The sequence below is a fragment of the Lupinus angustifolius genome, chromosome LG10, assembly GCF_001865875.1.
Source record: "Lupinus angustifolius cultivar Tanjil chromosome LG10, LupAngTanjil_v1.0, whole genome shotgun sequence".
Classification (NCBI taxonomy): domain Eukaryota; kingdom Viridiplantae; phylum Streptophyta; class Magnoliopsida; order Fabales; family Fabaceae; genus Lupinus; species Lupinus angustifolius.
The window spans coordinates 12024633-12045720 of record NC_032018.1 but is presented as its reverse complement, the minus strand read 5'-3'; the positions used below and the strand labels follow the sequence as shown (position 1 = coordinate 12045720).

The 21088-nt window shown below is 34.6% G+C and overlaps 1 long non-coding RNA gene across 1 annotated transcript; it reads left to right on the top strand.

Annotated features, from left to right (window-relative positions):
• On the top strand, positions 7878–15309 carry LOC109358163. The gene is made up of 3 exons (XR_002108921.1): positions 7878–7995; positions 15128–15137; positions 15299–15309. It is a non-coding gene; the product is annotated as an uncharacterized LOC109358163 (long non-coding RNA).

The window sequence follows — 21088 nt, the reverse complement described above, 5'->3', positions numbered from 1 at the left end:
GTTAATTGTATGTTCATACATCTATCATACATGTTATATGTACATATTAGGCATAATATATTAAGTAGAACATGTATATATATTGTGCATAACATATGAGAAGTTTACCTTTTGAAACATATGCATAAATGTTCCAGTTAATCGATTAACGTGGTAACTTAATCGATTAACTCAACTGCTTTTTTATTAAATGTGTATTTTCTGTTTGAACTGTATTATGTGTCATTTTGTTGCTTCGTTAATCGATTAAGGAAGAATCTTAATCAATTAACTAGTCTGTTATTTGTTATAACTGAAATATGTTTTAACTATTTGAACTGTTTTGAAACGAATGTCACCGCCTATTCTCTATGCTATAAATAAGACGCAACGTTCAGAGAACCATAACATTGCATTCTATTGTATAGGGTTGTTTAGAGAGCATTTTGCATACTTACTTTACTGTATTTTTGCAAGAGAGATTGCATGCGTGAGAAGAGAGAAATTATGTTGTTTTGATTGTTATCATATGCTTACTGTTTTTGCATAATTCTGTATCCATTCTTATCTTGCTCACATGCTCATGCATTAGATATTGTTACAGAGAAATTATCTGTATACTATATTTGATTAAATCATTTGAATCTTGATGGCTTAAGTGGTTAGTAAAAGGGTTCATCTTTGAGTCTTTTCATGTTATATTCCAAGCATTATTGTGCTTAAGTATTCCTTGTTGTTTAACGTGTTTTTGTGTATTCTGGATTTGTCTCTTGGTGTGAGATCACCATAGAGATTGAGGTTCTTCACCAAGGCTAGGAGGTCTTGATTTGAGGACAAGAATCTTGGTTGGGGCTGTTTTGCGAGAAAGGTTTTCTCAGGCAAAGGGTAGACTCAAACCAAGGATTTAGAGGTCCTAGATTTCGAGAAAGGAGCGTCCTATGTGCTTGTAATTGAATTGGTGTTTGTATCCATATTTCAATATTGTGAAGAAAGAAAATCTCCCTGAACCAGAAGGGGAGGCCTGGATGTAGTTTTCAGTGGACCGCAAACGAACCAGGATAAAAATCCTTTGTGAACTGTTCTTTCTCTCTTTATTTTCTTTAAGTTTCTTGCTATTATAAATTGAATCTATAATTGAAATTCTGGATATTTGTTTCCTCCCATATGCCTAATAATTGTGCGTAAAAATATCTGTATTATTTATGTTCAATTCTGTTTTAATTACTATGCAAATTGCATGTCTGATCATTTTTTTTGGTGCAATAGTTAATCGATTAAACCTTGTTGTTAATCGATTAACTAGGTTGTTTCCAGAAGTTGGTTTTTGGTTCAAGAAGTAGCGATTGATAACCGCTACACCTATTCAACCCCCTCCCCCTCTAGGTGTTCCTAGGCCACTGATACCTAACAGTACAACTACTTCTTAATTTATTTGTTAAGTGTTTGAGACAAGTAATTTTTCATGACTTGAAATCGGATTTTAGGTGATCAATCTAAAAAGAGCATTAAGAACTTTTCAAACAAATAAAATTAACCAAAGCACCAACTTGAATGATTAAAATTCAAATTTAGAATAAAAGAAGAAGAAGAAATACATAATCAACTTTCAAATGAAATTTTTAGGAGCATGAGCCATCCATCCAAGGATTAGATGCTTTAAGTTCCAAATGAGATTATAAAATGGATTTTTGCATCTCATTTGCCTTCTCTTTTCTCTTCTTGAATTATAAACTAAAAACTATAAAACTTAATTACAAAATCTTCTATGAACTAAGCTTTCAAAATAAGAAATAAGAAGAGAGAAATGTGTTTTTTCTTAAGGGAAGAAGTCCTCTTGAATGAAGAAATGCCTTCCTATTTATAGAGTTTTCCCTGCCACCGCTAAGCTGCTTCTTTGCACCGCTCAGCATCTCACCAAACCCTTCAGCATGGGTTTGGTCACTTGGTCAAGTAGCTTGGTCACCTCCTTAATCTTGACTCACCAAGGCTAGTTGTGCTCTATGGGACCAGCTATGGTGAGCTACTCCTCAAAAGCCTATGGTGGGCTACTTGAAGGGAGGTCATGCATGACTTCATGGTTTATTGATGGCTAAGTTAATTCTGGGTGCACACCGTTGAGCACACATGTGGCACTGCTAAGCTGCCTACTTGAGCAGCTTTGACCGTGCTGACTGAGACGTGGCTTGGTGCTTGTTGACCTGGTCAGGTGTCTGGTTCACCGTTGAGCACACATGTGGCACCACTGAGCTGCCTACTTGAGCAGCTTGGGCGTGTGTCGGGCTTGTGTCTGACCGTGCCAAGCTTGTGTTCTAACCGTGTCAGGCTTTGTCTGGTGCTAGGTTGAGCGGTCAAGCAGGTCCGCTAAGCTGATTGCTTGAGCAACTTGGTCTGTGTCAGGTTGGTTTGACTGAGCCAGGTTGGGTCTGACCGTGCCAGGTTGGTGTCCAGGTCAGCGTAGCTTGGTCCACGCTAAGCTGCCTACTTGAGCACCTTGAGATTGACTTCTTTTTCTTCTTGGACCATGAGTTTTTATTCTTTTCTTTTTCTTTCTAAATCTTACAAAACACATTAACGAGAAATACAAACACATATATACAAGATTGTGATATTTTATCAAAAAGTATTGTTTTTAAGTTGGTTTTTCTCAATTATGCTTAAGATAAGTGCCATAAAAGTGTATGAAATTTAGGTATGTTTGGCACTTATCAAACTCCCCCCAACTTAAAACTTTGTTTGTCCTCAAACAAAAGGTAAAGCTTATCCGAATTCACATTTGGCTAAGTTTAAAGATGATCAACATGATTTCAAATGTTCATAAGCATGTCAAAAATTGATTTCAATGAGATTTTTCATGATTTGTGGCTTTTGACACATAATGCTTCAAACAAGGAATAAATGCTTTTGTTTATAAAAAATGTGTAACAATTTATCTAAGCAAATATTTTTCTAACCAAAAAGTGTTTTTTTGCACACAAGTTCAAAATTGGAACTTTTTATAGGGCAAGTGTTTCACTCAATTTTTCAATCATTTTTTTGTAGTAATTTGAACTTGTTCTTTGTCTCGCATATTCTCTTAAATTGCATAAATAATCAAAGATCACTAAGGTCTTTATTTTGGTTGTAATGAGGCTTGGTTTGGATAATGGCTTTTCTAGATATTCAATGCTAAGTTAAAAAGAGAGCATTTTTGAAAATTTTCTCAATGAAGCACTTCACTCTTCTTTTTTCCAATATTTCTTTTCCAAACCTCTTTAACTTTTGAACCTTGGCTTCTATTTTTCTCAATCTCTTTTTGTTTTTTTTTGTAAAGAGATTGAGTTTTTCTTTCTTTCTTTTTAAGAAGCAAAGTCCACCAATTTTTCTCCCCAACTTAATTCTTTCAAATTATTCTTTAAAATTTAATGCTCTCTTTAGAACGTTGTTTTTTCAAATTCGGTTTCATGGGATAGTTTTGAAAAGTATTCCACTTGTTTGGCTCAAAGGGGCTTATCAAAGGATGATCCTAATTGGGTTTGGACTTTTTGGCCTTTGGTTCAACTAATGAAGGAACATGCCTTGATCATTTCTTATCATTTTTATGCAATTAAGAGATTTAAAGACTCAAACAAGTTTAATTGGACAAATCAAATGTTGATTCTGACTTTGATTCTCACGTGTGTTTGGCTCACTCCCTCACTTGGTTTGGTTTTACACTTTTTTGATTTAAAAGATGTTTGCAAAGATCTTGTTACACAAAATTGAATTTTCAATTTGCAAAAATTTCAAGTTATGACATTATATGATGTTTTCTCAAAAGTTTAGCATATATCTCATTTTTCTCATTCAAAGCTTAATTAAAAGTATGCTTAGCATTTTCTAATCATGTGTATTAGCTGAGAATGTTGATTTACTTATGTATTAGTTGAGAATGTTGATTTTTGATTTTCAGCTAATTGTTTGGCTAGTTGCCCAATCTGTATCTCCATGTTCCTCAGAGAAGCATCAGTATTCTTCTGATTTGACATTGTCATTTGCATAAACTGGTTTAGAGTATCTTCCAGTTTAATGCTCTTATCCTCGGTGGGGTGATGAAATTGATTGTTCCGGGGTAGAAGGGTTGCTTTTGAGGAAGATCTTGCCTCCAAGGCTGATTTCTCTGAAATTGATTATTACCCCCTTGAGGGTAATTATTTTGAACGTTCTTCCTTGGAGGGTTTCCCACAAAATGTATTTCCTCATTTTAGCATGTCATAGAATCATGATCTTCACTATAGTTGTCATACCGATAAATTTGCTTCTTGGTGGTTTCCCGTAATTGTTTTGGCAAATCATTAAGTTTTTGGGTTACCTCTTCCAGTTGTTGTTGAAGCAATTTGTGTTGGGCTATTACTGCATCAGTTGAGCTTAATTCAAGTATTCCACCTTGCCTAGGTGGTGGCCTTCTTTAGTGTTGAATTTTTTGATCATTTAACGCCATGGATTCGATGATATCAATGGCTTCCTGCGGAGGTTTAGCCATTAACTATCCGCTCGCAGTTGCGTTCAAGATCCATTTGTGCTGCTGTTGGAGTCCATTAACAAAAATGTGGACCTGAGTTTGAACATCGAAACCATGGTTGAGGCATTTTCTTAGCATGGATTTGAATTTGTCCCATACTTCGCAGAGACTTTCCCTCATAGGTTGGATGAAAGTGGAGATAGCAGTTTTTAAGTCCATGAATTTTCCTTGCGAAATATATCTTGACATGAATTTTTCCTCCACCATGTTCCAGTTGTTTTGAATGTATGGTGGAAGATCTAGGAACAATTTTTTGGCTTTTCCGATAAGTGTTAACGGAAAAAGCCTCAGAAATAATGGTCTCCTCCTAAGATTTAGAGATCCTAGCAGTCCCTACCAGCTCATAGAATTTTGTGAGGTGATTTTACGGACCTTCATGATCTAGACCAGTGAAAGGATTGGCGTACATAAGTTGTACCAACCCAGTTTTCATCTCTGGTGGCCTTTGAGTGCGTGAGAGTCTTCCTATTCTGATCATATTTCTGGGGGTAAAACTGACAAATCCATTATTGCTATTTTGATTCTCTGCCCTTGATTCATGATTCTCTATCATTTCCATAATTTCTTCTTGGATGATAGGTTTTGCTAGTCGAGCCATTTTTTGTGTTTTTTTCTTCTTTTTGAGTGTTTTCTCTATCTCGGGATCAAGAGAAAATTCAATTTCTTTGTTCCTCTTCATGCATAAGAAAGGTTTTCTTTGTCTATTTTCCAAGAAAAGTTAGTAGACAAATAATATACATATTTAATAATTTACATCTTTGTAGAAAGTCAAATAATTTGTACAAAAAAACAAAAATAAATTCATGCACAATTATTTGATGAATGACATATAAATATGAAAATTCTATTATTAAAGCAATTCCCCGGCAACGACGCCAATTTTTTGAAAGGTTTTTTTCTCTTCGGTATGTTTTCTTTATTTAGTTAAGTAAGTGAACTCGGTTTTATTCTTTGTTCGCCATCTCGGCTTTGTTGAAATAAATTCCAACGTCGGTATAATGGTTTCAAGAATATTCTCGTTACAACTTACTTCTAATAATCATGTGAATAAGTTATTCCTTCTTTACCGCATCTCGGCATTGTTAGAATAAATTCTAATGCCGGTACAATGGTATCGAAGCAATCCCCTATTATATAATTATTAAGTACCTTTCAATACCATCTCGGTTTTGTGGAATAAATTCCAACACCGGTTTAATGGTATTCTAATGTACAAAAGTGGTGAATAGTTAGTTGTTAGAAACAAATAAATAAATAAAGAACAAAAGAATAATAAAGTTAAGTGACCTTTATTTATTTACTCCCTTTCGGGTTCCTTTTATTAACAAACCAAACTTCTTCTTTAAGGAAGGATGGTATTAAAGAATAAATAAATTGCGGAATGTAAATAACAATAAATAAAAGTTAGTTAGTTTGAACAAATAAATTTATTGATAACACTTTACTATTTTACAATTTACACCTCTTTCAACTAGGAGGCAGCTTGTCAATTATGACAGCCACTTGAAATTGTTCATCTACGGGCATACCCTCAGAAATGATCTCATGATCAATTTTCTGAATCTCGTGGGACTGAGACTCTACTGATTTTTCATCAGTCATTTGATACTTCAGGTAGCGGCTAACAGCATTTTTCTTAGTCTCAGCTTCCTCAGTATCATATTTTTTCTCAAGTGCATACCAAATTAATTTGGCAGACTTGTATGTGTTGTAGTAATCATAAAGATCATCAGACAACCCATTGAGAATGAAGTTCTTACATAAGTAATCACTTTCATTCCAGAGAGCTATTTCAATAGCCAGATTATCCCTTTCCTCTTTTTCAGCCTCATCCGACACCACTGGGATGTCGATTTTCAGAACATGGGCAACCTTTCTCATAATGAGGAAAAATTCCATCTTATGTTGCCAATGTTTGAAATTTGTCTCGTCAAACTGAAATGGCTTGTTCAGGTCATAGCTGTCCAGTCCAGTAATATTATCTATGAATGCCATTATAGTTGAAACGTCTTGAAATTGTTGTTTCCGTAGCTCACAAAAAATTTGAATAGCATCAGATAATCTTTACTAGCTGAGTCACAACCAGGTCGCTCTCTTTAAGATGTTTTGTGGTACTGCTAAAATTGTGCAAGCAGACTATCAACCACACTGTCCCTAGGATAAAACAACCTAGTTCTCTATAATGCGATTTCTTACTGCACTATAAGAATCATTCTCGAATACACCGATAATACTGACTTCTAGTGTTAGTTCTCGAATTCCCACAGTTTGGCTACCCATGCCAATTCTTTACCCACAATACTGACTACCAGTGTCAGATCTCGAAATCCCACTTTGGCTACCTATGCCAATTCTTAAGTGCCACGGAAAGAAAGGGGAAGAAGGTTTCCGGAAAGGCGTCGGCGGAGTATTAGGGGGAGAAAGAAAAGTTGAGAGGAAACACCTTCAAATTGAGGTGCAAGTTCTAATGAGGGGAGGAGACCTCTATTTATAGCATGAGGCCTCCAACGAATCCCCTATCCAACGACCCAAAACAGTGGCCAAATCCCAAATGGTCACAAGATCTAACGGCTAGAATCGTTGATCACACACGGATCACAATCCCAATCCGAGATCCACTCCCCCATGCTTCTCACTTTCCAATAGTGTTGACTACGTCAAACACGTGTGGCATGCGTGTGTTGACTTGACCAACACACTGTCCAAGCCCACATAGCCCAAACAATAAATAAAATATAAATAAATGTTTATTTAAAAAGAATGTTGGGCCCAAGCCTAAGCCCGAACACGATACGAGTCGGCCGAACAACAATGGAGGAGGTGGTGGTGGTGGTGCGCACACGCACGTGTGTTGAGGGGTTTTGTTTGTGTGAGTCCCCACCCACCCACAAAACCCATTGTACCCCTTTGGGCACACCCCAATGATGAAACTTAAGGCTTATAAAGCCTTCAAACTTCCCTCCTCCAAGCAATGTGAGACTAGTGAGTTTTTTATTTCACAAACTCAAAAGTCACCGTAAATAGCCTCATTAATGTGCATTAAAACCACTTCAGAAACTCATCATTTTTAAGAAATTCCAACGGATAACATCAAAACGAAATTTTCTTCATATCCAAACACTGACACTTCCAATGACAAGTATTGTGCAAATTCTTTCGAAAACCAAACATATACATATCATGCTGTCTAAGACACATAACAAGGGTCCTAGTAAATCTGATAATATTCTTCACTTATAAGCAATTTCATTGGTTTGGGGTTAGATTTGTCTGCAACATTTCCCGATATACTAATTAATCGAATAGATAAACTAAGCTTCTTAATGACAAATTGAAGTTAGGTAATTGAACGTGAAATGTGTCAGAGACAAATCACCATTAGTTCCAAGAGCTTCATGAGGTATAGAGTCTCTCACTTGAACATTAGCATCTCTATTATTGTCATTTCCATCACCACCACTACCTGGGCCATTATCCATGTCTTCTTGAACAATAGCCATATACCATACAGGTTCAACCTGGACTTTAGTTCATAAGTTTTTAAGGCATTCTTAAACTTGTCCAATTTGGATGTTTAGTTGAATATTTATGCACCATGTTGCACATCTATTAGTGACCAGAAAAATCTAAATTCTCAAAGCATGATACTTCTCTCATGACGTCAATGAAAAAAACAGACTCTAATTTATTTAAATTTCACAGAGTGATCTAAGCTTAGAAGTTAAAACCTATACATCATAGATGCAAAATGGAAAATATACAACATGAAAAAGAGTAAAACAAATTTATTTATCTTACTCACTTATATTATAAAGTCAGAATCGCATATTGCAAACACACTAACCTTCAGAAATTAAACCAACACTTCTCAATTATTAACCATGCTTGTTTTAGATTACTGGTACAAGATTAGGGATTGAGAGATACAAAACTAGACATGCAAAAATTAGAAACAATTTGATAAAATTGAAAAGTAGAAGCTGCAAAATTGGATTCCTATTTACCTGTGTAGCAAAGTTGATGACACTCATCCTTCAATTGCCTTGGAGATCAACTCTCTAAGGAAAATTTACTTGTTACTATAGAGAGAATTTCGGATAATATCCATTAGACACGAACTGCAGCTTGGAACTCAAACTTCTCTGCGTTGTCGTGAAGCGATTTCTTTGAGATCGAATTAGCCTCCCTAATTCAACCACAATAAATAATTAACCATATATATATATATATATATATAAATCAAATACCTCTTAACCACATATGAATCCATTGATAGACCACATTTGAATCCATCAAATACGTCATTAACCACATATATATATATTTCAACCTTGATCTACAATGAGAAGGAAATGGGAGAGGAGAAGGATAGAAGAAATGAGCATCCACTTCCTCATCATGATTTTATGCTTTGATTTTCTCTAATTCCCTCACTCATTCGTTTTTCAGAGTCAGTTTGTTGTTACTTTATTGGTTGAAGAGCGAATGAAGTATTTAAGAAATTGAATGAACCATGGTTGAAGAGATGAAGTAATATTGATAAAAAATTGAAGAATTTTTTACAAAAATTAAAGAAAGAATATGTGGCTCCTGGTTTGGTTTTATTAGGAGTTAAAGAAACAATATGGTTTTATCCAATGAGGAAGTTTTACATTATTGGGTCGTATTGTAATGTTTAATTATGAAGTTGAGCGGGGTTTTTTGCTTTTTTTGCCACGTTCCCAATGAAGTGGCAAGAGAATGGGCTTGATACTTAATTTTGCATTGGTTATAGCAGTGTGGCTAATTTGTTGTTTTTAACTCCTTTATTTGTTATACTGATTGAAATATCAGGAATGTATGAACGTGCAATGATAATTGTGATATTTATTTGTTGACATCATAAAACTCAAAAGTGTTTGAGAGTGTAATCCAATACTAAGAGAGGGTTTACACCTTATTAATGACATTTTGAACGGAATTATAGTCAATTTGACAATAATGGGTGTACGAACATGGTATGGCAATTGTGATACTCTCTAGATGACATCATATGACTCAATAGTGTTTGAGAATATAATCTAATACTAGCAAAAATTGTTTAAACCTTATTAAGGACTTTAAGAATGAAATTTTAGTCAATTGGACGATCATAGGTGTATGACTTCGCATGACAATTGTGATATTTTCTATGTTGACATATTATGACTCAAAAGTGTGTGAGAGAGTAATCCAATAACTGGAGAAGGGTTTACACCTTCTTAACGACATGTTGAATGGAGTTGTAGTCAATTGGACTCTAATGGGTATATGATCGTGGTATGACAATTGTTTTATACTTTTTAGATGAAATCATATGACTTAAAAGTATTTGAGAGCGTAATCTAATACTAGCATAAGGGATTAAACCTTATTAAGGACTCTTATAATGGAATTGTAGTTAATAGGACTCTCATAGGTGTATTACCATAGTATGACAATTGTGATACTTTCTAGTTGACAAGATAAGACTCAAAGTTGTTCGAGAGTGTAACCTAATACTAGGAGAATGGTTTACACCTTATTAAGGCTTATTAAGGACATGATGAATGGAATTATAGTCAATTGGACTATCATCGGTTTTTGAACATGGTATAACAATTGATCTTCTTTCTAGTTGACATAATATGACTCAAAAGTATTTGACAGTGTAACCTAAACTAGGTAGTAGGGTTTAAACCTTGTAACAGACTTTTGGAATAAAATTGTAGTCAATTAGACTGTCATAGGTGTATGAACATGGCATGACAATTGTGATACTTTCTAGTTAAAATAATATGACTGAAATGTATTTCAGAGTATAATGTAATACAAGGAGAGAAATAAAAACCTTATTAAGGATATGTCGAATGGAGTTGTAGTTAATTGGACTCTCATGGGTGTCTAAACATGGTATTATTATTGTGATACTAAAAGCGCGAAAAGTCAAGACTAGCATATTTGACGCTAAACTAAGTTTTGATAAAGACAACGAATATAGAAGTAAGCTTGAATATCATACAACAAACAATGTGCCGAAGACTCAAGAGTTATAACTATAGACATAGGACTTTGTAAGTTTTAATTTATTAGGTTAGGTAAACCTAGGTGGAAGTCTCACACGAGCTTTAACATAAAAGAGATAAAAGTTGAAACACATCATCTAGATATCATATGATAAGTAAGCTCATGCATCTACATACATGATTTTGTGCATAAAAGGTATATCATCTTTGAAAATCATGGAGAGCATGATCATATGTCATATAGGTAGTTTACCATTAATCAAGGAACTATATTGTACATAGTAGAATCAATTTTGTATTATGTTAATCGATGATCGGGATTACAGTGGCTAATCAATCTGAAACTTGTGATGTGTTAATCGATTAAGTCATGTGTTAATCGATTAAGTCATAACAAACATAACAGAAAATAAGTTTTTAAATAGTTCGTTAATCGATTAAGTCACTTCATAATCGATTAATGACAACATTTGTGTGGTTTCTATAAATTCTGTAATTTTGGCCCATGTGGCATAACTTGCATAATGTCGAAAATATTTTAGAGCATACATTTTCATATCTTGCATTACAGTGAGGAAGTGCATTTAGAGAACTTTGAGAGTGAGAGCATTCTGAATTAGGTTTAGAAATTCAAATCATTGCATGTTTTCTCTAGGTTTCAATGCATTGCATTCTTGCATACTTTCTTGATTTGTTCTAGAGAGAAGTGAGGAAAATCTTTGTCTGAAAAGTGTCCAATTTAGTTTCAACAAAAAGCTTATGCATTAGATCTAATTAGATTAGGTTTTTGTGAGTATTCTTCTTAGTGTTTTAGAATTGAGTTTACATTGTTTTATCTGTGTATTACGTACTCAAGAAAACTCAAAATCTATATTGAACAAGGAAGTTGATATCATGGTGAATTGTTTCACTTCAAGAGAGATCTTGATAATCTTCACAGAGACTAGGAGGTCTTGATTCGAGCGATACCAAGGTTGGGGCTGAATCGCGAAAAGATAGGAGATCTTAGTAGGTTAATTAGATAGGTCAAACCAAGGTTATTAAGCTCATCGGTTTCAAGAAAGAAGGACTTAGTTTTCTGTATTTGTAATTGGGAGTGTGTATGTAAAACTTACAATTGCAATAGTGAACAAAAATCTCCCGGGATCATAAGGGAAGGCTTGGATATAGTTTGCAGTGGACTGCAAATGAACCCGGATAAAAATTTATTGTGCACAGTTTTCTAACCCTTATCTCCTTTACTTTTTTACTTTATATTCTTGACAATTGATTGATTTTGTGTTACTTGCTATAATCTATTATAGTATCATTCTGTAACATCTGTAATCAATTAATTGTATAAAGATTGGTAATCGGTGACTTGCAGTGCAAGAAACCATAAAATCAAGTAGTGTAAGAATTGGGATAATAGATTATCCACAATCATAATCGATTAAGTCCAGCATTGGTTAATCGATTAAAACCAAGCTTAATTGATTGAGTGCATTAACTTTCTATTTTGCACTAAGTATCGAAAAAGCGGAGTAAGTGATCCGCCACACCTATTAAACCCCCCTTGTAGGTGTATTCTAAACTACTAGTACCCAACAGAATCTTTATAGTTGACATCATATGACTTAAAAGTATTGGAGAGTGTAATCTAATGCTGGAAAAAAAAGGTTTAAACGTTATTAAGGACTTTTAGAATGACATTGTGGTCAATTGGACTCTCAAAGGTGTATAACATAGTATGGCAACTTTGATACTTTCTATGTTGACATCATCTTTTTGAAAAGTTTTGGAGAGTGTAATTTAATACTAGGAGAAGGGTTTATACCTTGTTAATGACATGTTGAATGTCGTAGTAGTCAATTCGACTCTAATGCGTGTATGAATGTGGTATGACAATTGTGATACTTTATACATGACGAAATATGTCACAAAAGTGTTTGAGACTATAATCTAATACAAGGAGAAGGATTTAAACCTTATTAAGGACTTTTAGAATGGTATTGTAGTCAATTGGACTCTCATAGATGTATGAACATGATATGACAATTGTCATACTATCTACTTCACATTATATTACTCAAAATTGTTTAGAGTGTAATCTAATACTAGGAGAAGGGTTTAAACTTTATTAAAGATATGTCGAATGGAATTGTAGCCAATTGGTTCTCATTGGTGTATGAACATGGTACAACAATTGTTATACATTCTAGATCACATCATACGACTCAAAAGTGTTTGAGAGTCTAATATAGTACTAGGAAAATTATTTAAACCTTATTCAGGACTTTTAGAATAGAATTGTAGTCAATTGGACTCTGATTGGTGTTTGACTTGGTATGGTAATTTTGATACTTTCTAGTTTACATTATATGAGTCAAAAGTGTTATTTGAGCGATTTTTCTAATACTAGGAGAAGCTTTTACACCTTATTAATGACATGTTGAATAGAATTGTAGATAATCGAATTGTATGTAAAACTTACAATTGCAATAGTGAATAAAAATCACCCAAGATCAGAAGGGGAGGCTTGGATGTAGTTTGTAGTAGATCACAAAGGAACTAGAATAAAAATTCCTTGTGCACAGTTTTCTAACCCTTATCTCCTTTACTTTTGTGCTTTACATTCTTGATAATTGATTGATTATGTGTTACTTGCTATAATCTATTTTTGTATCATTCTGTAACATCTATAATCAATTAATTGTATAAAGACTGGTAATCGGTGACTTGTAGTGTAAGAAACCATAAAATCAAGTAGTGTAAGAATCAGGATAATCGATTATCCACAAGCATAATCGATTAAGTCCAGCATTGCTTAATCGATGAAAACTAAACTTATTTGATTAAATGTAGTAACTTTCTATTTTGCACTAAGTATCAGAAAAGCGGAGTAAGTGATCTGCAACACCTATTCAACCCCCCTTCTAGATGTATTCTAACCTATTGGTACCCAACAAGTGGTATCAGAGCTAGGACAAAAGTGCTATCTTGATGGCGTATTCGTTCGATCCTAGAGGATAATATTATGGGTTCTAAAAACCCTTTCGGTGGTGATGGCGCATCCACCATCCGCCCTCCGGTATTCAGTGGCGAGGGGTACGCCTACTAAAAAGTGTGCATGAAGATCTTCATTAAGGAGATTAACACAAACATTTGGGAATCAATAGTCTATGGTCCTTTCGTTCCATTCCACTTGGTGGACGATGAACCTAAAGAAAAACCGAAAGGTCTTTGGACCGATTACGAAAGTAGAAAGTTTCAGCGTAACCTTCAAACTAAAAACATTATCACATTGGCCCTACAATATGATGAGTTCTTTAGGGTTTCGCATTGCCAAAATGTGAAAGAAATGTGGGACACTTTACAAGTGACCCATGAGGGCACTAGCAAGGTTAAGCACACCAGGCTAAATGCGCTAACACATGAGTATGTGTTATTTCACATGTTACCAAATGAATCTATTAGTGAAATTCAAAAGAGATTTACTCACATGGTTAACCATTTAGTTTCCCATGATGAAACGTTTTCTAAAGGAGAACTAACGAATAAAGTTTTGCGTTGTCTTGACAAGAAATGGCAACCAAAATTAATTGTAATCATGGAGTCGAAAGATTTGGATTCTATGCCTTTAGCAACATTATTTGGAAAACTCCAAGAGCACCAGATGGAGTTAGGGCGCTTAATGATACACGAAGATTTAGATAGGAAGAACAAAGGCATCTCTCTCTAGTCTACCACTTCACCAGATCAACAAGATAAAGAGGATGATGATTCTGACTATGACCTAGATGATGAAACCTGGAATATCCTGGTACGAAAATTTGGAAAATTCTTGAAGAAGAGAGGAGGATTTAAGGGGATTCAAAATAAGGAAGTGCGTGAAACAACCAAGAAAGGCATGAACCCAAAGGGCCGCTTCACTTACCACAAGTGTGGGAAAGTTGGACATATGAGGTTCCAATGTCCGACCTACCTCATGAAGGTTAAATTTGAGAAGAGCATTCCTCGAGACTTCAAATAAAAGAAGGCTTATATAGTATGGGATATTCCCAAGGAGGAATCAACATCAATAACATCCGACAAGGAGGAGTATACGAAACTATGCTTAATGGTAAAAACACTAGAGGATTGTAGCTTGAGTGGTCAGGATGATACGACTGAGGTATACTCTAACACTTCATCTTCTTCCGATGATTCCCTTCCCTATGATGGAATATATAATGCTTACGTTGAATTACATGAGGAATTGAAAAATCTTGCTAGGATTAACGTAGATAGAAAACATGCAATCCTCTTCCATGAACAACAAATTGTTAAAATGCAAAAAAGAGTTAGATGAACTAAAATCGGAAAATGAAACTCTTGATTTAATCTACTCTTGTAACTCATGTGACTACTCTAAAAATAAATCATGTCATACTGCTGTATGTGATACTTGCAAGAGTTTGCAAACTGAGAATTCAAATTTAAAAGAAAAACTCACAAAGCTCACATACAGTTGATTTAACCTAGACACATTACTTTCTGAATCAAGAAATGTTGGTAACCATACAAGAATAGGATATAAACCTCCAATTAATAATAAAAGGCCATATAGGAGAGCTATAGTCCATACTCATAAAAAGTTAAATATTCGAATGCCTTCATGTTTCTATTGTGGCACTCATGGACATACCTCAGCTGCATGTTATATTAGGAAATATGATGTGCCTAATGGTACTTATGTTGGGGTTAAAAGGGGACAAAATCCCATGGTTACTAACAAAAGGGACCCAATATCACTTGGGTACGTAATCAAGATAAGTAATGTGTTTTGCATGTATGGTTGAATAGTGGTTGTTCGAGGCATATGATCGGTGATAGATCAAAATTCCTTAATCTTTCACTTAAAGACAAAGGGTATGTCACTTATGGAGATAACAACTAGGGGAAGATACTTGGCGTTGGGACAATTGACAATACTTCTCAAGTAGTGATCAAGAACATGCTTTGTGTGGAAGGCTTGGAACACAACCTATTGAGCATCATCCAATTATGTGATAAAGGTAACCGAGTAGCATTCGATTTTAATTGTTGTATTATTTGTGACAATTTATCTAATAATTTGGAAGAGGTCACCTCTATATTCTCTAAATGTTTTATAGATAAAGATAGTGACATCTGGCTTTGGCAGGGCACGTGGCACATATTCATATTAAACACCTAGATAAGTTGTCATCTCACAATTTAGTTAATGCTTCTACCCACCTAGACACATAATGTACAACCACCAAGTTATATTCATTTGAAAATGATGATGGGAAAGGACCCATGAAATTAATGCCCCAACAGTCAAAAATTTATATTTCCAAAATATTTTGCAAGGGCATTTCCTTTCTTTTTCCAATTCCGCAGATCTTTGGCATACATCACATTTTTGAACAAAACTTTTGGCATTTTTAAAAATAGAGGGCCAGAAAAAACTAGATTGGATGACTTTCGTAGCAGTTCTTTCTCCATTGTAGGGTCCTCCATAAGCTGAACTATGGCAATGCCATAAAATTTTCTAAGCCGCCTTTGAATCAACACATTTTCGAATTATGTTATCAGTTCCTCTTTGAATAAATATGGCTCGTCACGGACGTAATGGTTGACTTCTTTGAGAAATTTACACTTTTGCTGATAGTTGAAATGAACATGAATAATTCTCGAGGCTTTGTAGTTTGCTATATCAGCAAACCATGGTCGTTCTTGAAGGAGAAATAGCTTTTCATCCAAAAATACTTTAGCTATTTCTCTCTCTCCTTTCGTGACTTCTTCATTGATTAATCATAACAAGTGATCTGCCACAAGGTTATCTTTCTCGCCTTTGTCACATATGTCCAAGTTAAATTCCTACAAGAGTAGCACCGATCGTATTTATTGTGGCTTGGAGTCTGGTTTCTTTAGGAGATATTTGATTGTGGCATGATCAGTAAAAACAATAATTTTAGCCTCAATCAAATAACTTCTAAGTTTTTCCAATGCGAATAAAATAGTTAGCAATTCCTTCTCTATAGTGGCATATTTAACTTGTGCCTTATTTAAAACTTTGCTAGCATAAGGTATTTCATGGAACACCTTCTCCTTCCCCTGTCCCAAAACTGTACCAACTGCGCAATCACTAGCATCACACATCAATTCAAAAGGTATATCTCAGTTTGGTGCAATTATGACAGGGGCAATTACCAAGCAATTTTTTGAAGTTTTGAATGCTTCTAAAATGGGGTAAATCATTCCAGCTTCTTACATTTTTACCACTTTCTTCCGAGCAACTTATGTCATTGTCGGATTAAGCCTCCTTTGGGGTTGAGCTACTATCTTGAAGTCATCATCCATCATGATTTTGTGAATGCAGTAAGAAGGACTGACTCCTTTTAAATCTCTCAGAGTCTAACCAGTCGTCTGGTGGTGTCTCTCCAAGACTTGTATTAGTTTGTTTACCTCCAAGGTGGAAAGTACATTGTTGATGATAACTGGTTTGATGGAGTTGCATTTAAAAAATACATATTTTAAATGTGAAGGTAACTCGTTCAATTCCAGTTCTTGTTATTTTTTATCATCTCCATCTTGGTTCATTTCAGGAGAAATTTGATTATCAAAATAATTTCTAATCAGTTTTTCCTTTTCTCCATCCTCCTGATTGAGTTCTTGCATCTCCCAAGGGTTATCAGGATGAGGTTGTTCTAAGCAGATTTCTTAAAGAATATCGATCTAAAAACATTGCCCCTTATCACTTGGGTGATGCATTGCTTTGAAAATGTCAAAATGAATTTCATCATTTTCTACTCGAACTATCAGTTTGCCATTTTCCATGTCTATCCCCATTTTTTCTGTTCTCATGAATGGACGTCCCACAGAGTGGGATTTCCACATCTTCGGATATGTCAATTACATCAAAATCTACATGAATCGGGAATTTATCCACTCTTACCAACACACCTTCTACAACCCCGATCGAATATTTGATGGATCTGTCAGCTAGTTGCAGAAACATTCTGGTTGGTTTTAGTTGCAATCATCCTATTCTCCTCATCATTGAAAGTGGCATCAGGCTAACACTTGCTCAAAGATCAACGAGTGCTTTTCCTATAGAAACTTCCGCATTTATGATAGGAATAGTCACACTTCCTAGGTCTTTTAGCTTATGAGGGATGTTAGTTTGAAGGATCGTGCTGCAGGTTGCATTTAGTTGGATAATTTCTTTTTCCTGATGGCTCCTCTTCTTTGATAGTAGTTCTTCCATGAACGTGGAATAAGTAGGCATTTTCTCCAAGGCTTCGGAAAATGGAATACTGCACTAACGAGTATTGTTTTTCTTCCTTTTGTACCTCGCTAGTTTATGGTACATCTATTTTTTTATGTACATCATTTCCATTTTTTCTTTTTATTCTTTTATTTCTTTCTCTTTTTATTTTTCAATAACCCTCCCACCGATTTTCTACTTCTGGTCGTGATACTTCTGCAATGCCATGAAATAATTGAATGATGTTCAGTTATGTGTCTGATTTGATTCTCCATATTTTTAATAGCATCATCTGTGATTTTGTGATGCTTGATGATTGTCTGTATGAATTGATCTTGTATTTCCTCTAGTTTATTTGGATACTGGTGAGATGTTGAGTGGTTATTGATGAAACAAACCGACTGTTGATTAGCACAACCATGATACCAAAAGTGTTGTTCCTTCTCCAACTGTTTTGGTAATTTTTGTAACTTTTGGTGTAATTAGTTGAGCTTCTGTTGAAACTTCTTTATGAAATTGTCCATTTCAATTTGGATGTTGATATGTTGATCCATTTTCCAGAAATAAAACACCAAAAAGGAAATCTGTCTATTTCCAAAGAAAGATTAGTAAGAGAAGAAAAATATTTGTAATTTACATTTTTATACAAATTAAAAATTAAATTTGTACAAAAAGTAAAAAGAAATTTTATGCACAATTATAATATGCTATATAAAAAAATTCTATTAAAAGAAATTCCCCGACAGCAGCGCCAATTTGTTGAAAGATGTTATTTCTTCGATGCTTAGTGATTAGGCATGTTTCTGATTTATTTATTTAGTTACTGGTTAATTTTTTGCTCGTCGTATAGGCTTTGTTGGAATAAATTCCAACGCCGATGTAATGGTTTCAAGAATACTCCATTTGATCAAAAACTTAGCTTTATTGAATTATTAACAAATTCATACCATCTTGGCTTTGTTAGAATAAATTCCAACACCGGTTTATTGGTATGAATTTAGCAAATTACGACAAGTGATAATTATTTCCATTTTCCTTTATTAACCGAACTATTTCCTTATGGAAGGTAGGTAAAGAATAAATAAATAAATAAATAAAGCGATAAATGGCTACTTGTAGAATTTAAATGACAGAAAATAAATGTTAGTTCCGGAAATGTAAATGACTGAAAATAAAAGTTAGTAGTTAGATCACTCATTATGACTGTGTAATTTTCCTTTTCACAAAGATACAATTTATGAATTAAATTGCACTTTATTCAAGGGTTTTTTTCTTTGTCAACAAATAAAATTTATAAGTTAACACTTTACTATTTTACATTTTCATCTCTTTCAAGATTCAATTGTAGTATAGTATAGGGTTATGTTGAATCAAAGAGAATTGCATAATAGAAGAAAATCATATAGACATATTATAGCAAAAATAATGATTAAACATTTTTTGATGATTTATTTGTTATGTTGCATAAAACATAACAAAGAAACATAAACTAATATTCACAAATTCTTGAGGAGAAAATTGGTTTGAAATATGGAATTACTTCTAGACTCAAATTGTTTTGAAAAACATTAACAAGTTATGTGTTATACTTTCGGTTAATTCCACACACCATTTCTAAATCCTTCATCTAGTGTCCTAGAATGATAAGATGATTTTCAAACCTTATGTAATACACTAAATGATAGTTAAGTGCCACTTGTCGAAGTAGGTTGGCACACCCTACTTTAAGCTCCATTAACATCATTTAGCCTTGAAAATAAGTTGCTTAAAATAGATGCTTGATGTGGCAAGTGAACTAAGGTGTAGGTTATACTTTTTAGTTCACTTGTTAACACTTTAAGAAGAAGCATTTTTGGATCTTTAAATCAAGTTTTAGGTGATCAAGCTAAAACCACAATAAGAACATAATAAAGAATCAAAACTTAACCAAAAGTAGTAACTTGAATGTATTATTTCAAAAGATGATACAAACGAAGAGAAGAAATAATATTACACCATAATCTGAATCGATGTTTAGGAGCATGAGCAATCTATCCAAGGATGAGATTCTTTTTAACCCAAAAGAGATTACAAAATTATGTTTTTGTATCATATTTTCCATCTCTTTTCTCCTCTTGAATTCTAACTAAAATTTACAAGAAATTACTTAGAACAAGATTACAACGGAGACTAGAATTTCTAGAGAGAAGAAGTGAAGAAGAAGAATGAAGAATGAATGTGAAACGAAGTGTTATGCAATGTCTCCAAATGGATGGAATGGGGGCTTTATTTATGGGAAACCAGGTCACTGTATGGCTCACTTGCTTGCCCATGCTAGGCGCATCAAACCCTTCAGGATAGGTTTGGTCCATGACCAAGCAACTTAGTCAGCTGCTTGGTGTTGACTCACCAAAGCTAGTTGCGAGCTACTTGTCCAGGTTATTGTGGGCTACTCTGAAAAGTGCTTAGGGTCCTTGTCAAGTGAGGTCATGCATGATGTCAAGGTTGCTTGGTGGCTAAGTCAAGTTCACCCCTTTCTTGGTCCAGCCCCCCTGGCTGCTTATGCGTCCGCACTGAGCTGCCTACTTGAGCAGCATCCTGCTCTGGCTAGGTGTGTGGTTGTAGCTGGGCGGTCCCAAGGTGCACATTGAGCTACATGCTTAAGGAGGTTGGCTGATGCCAGGCTTGAGTCTGACCGTGTAAAGCTTGTGCCTAACCTAGCCAAGTTGGTGTCAAGTCAGCTGGGTGGTGCTGAATGTCCACGCTAGGCTGCTTAGTGAGCAGCTTCATGTGTGCATCAAAATGGCTTATGTGCACACCTCCTTGCTTGACTATATAATTTTTTTTATTCTTTTTCTTCTCTTCATTTTTTTTGGAAACTTCACACAAAGATTTTGAAAACAGGTGGACAAAATATATTAAGTCAAAATATGACAATTTATCTTCAAAGTGTTGAATTAAGTTGGTTATGCATGATTTGCATAGGATAAGTACCATGAAAAGTGTATGAAAATTAGGTATTTTTGACACTTATCAGTAGGTTTCGTCATAGTCGATGCCTTCCTCTTGATTATACCCTTTGGCCACTATACGTGCCTTATTTCGTGTAATCAAACCAGATTCGTCCATTTTGTTTCTAAAGACCCATTTTGTGCCGATTAATGGATGATCCTTAGGTTTAATGACCAAGTCCCACACGTTATTACGCTCAAACAGTTTTAGCTCTTCTTGCATAACTATTCCCTAGTGTTCATCCTCTATGGCCTCATCTATGGTCTTAGGCTCAACTTGAGATACGAAAGCTACAAAATTATA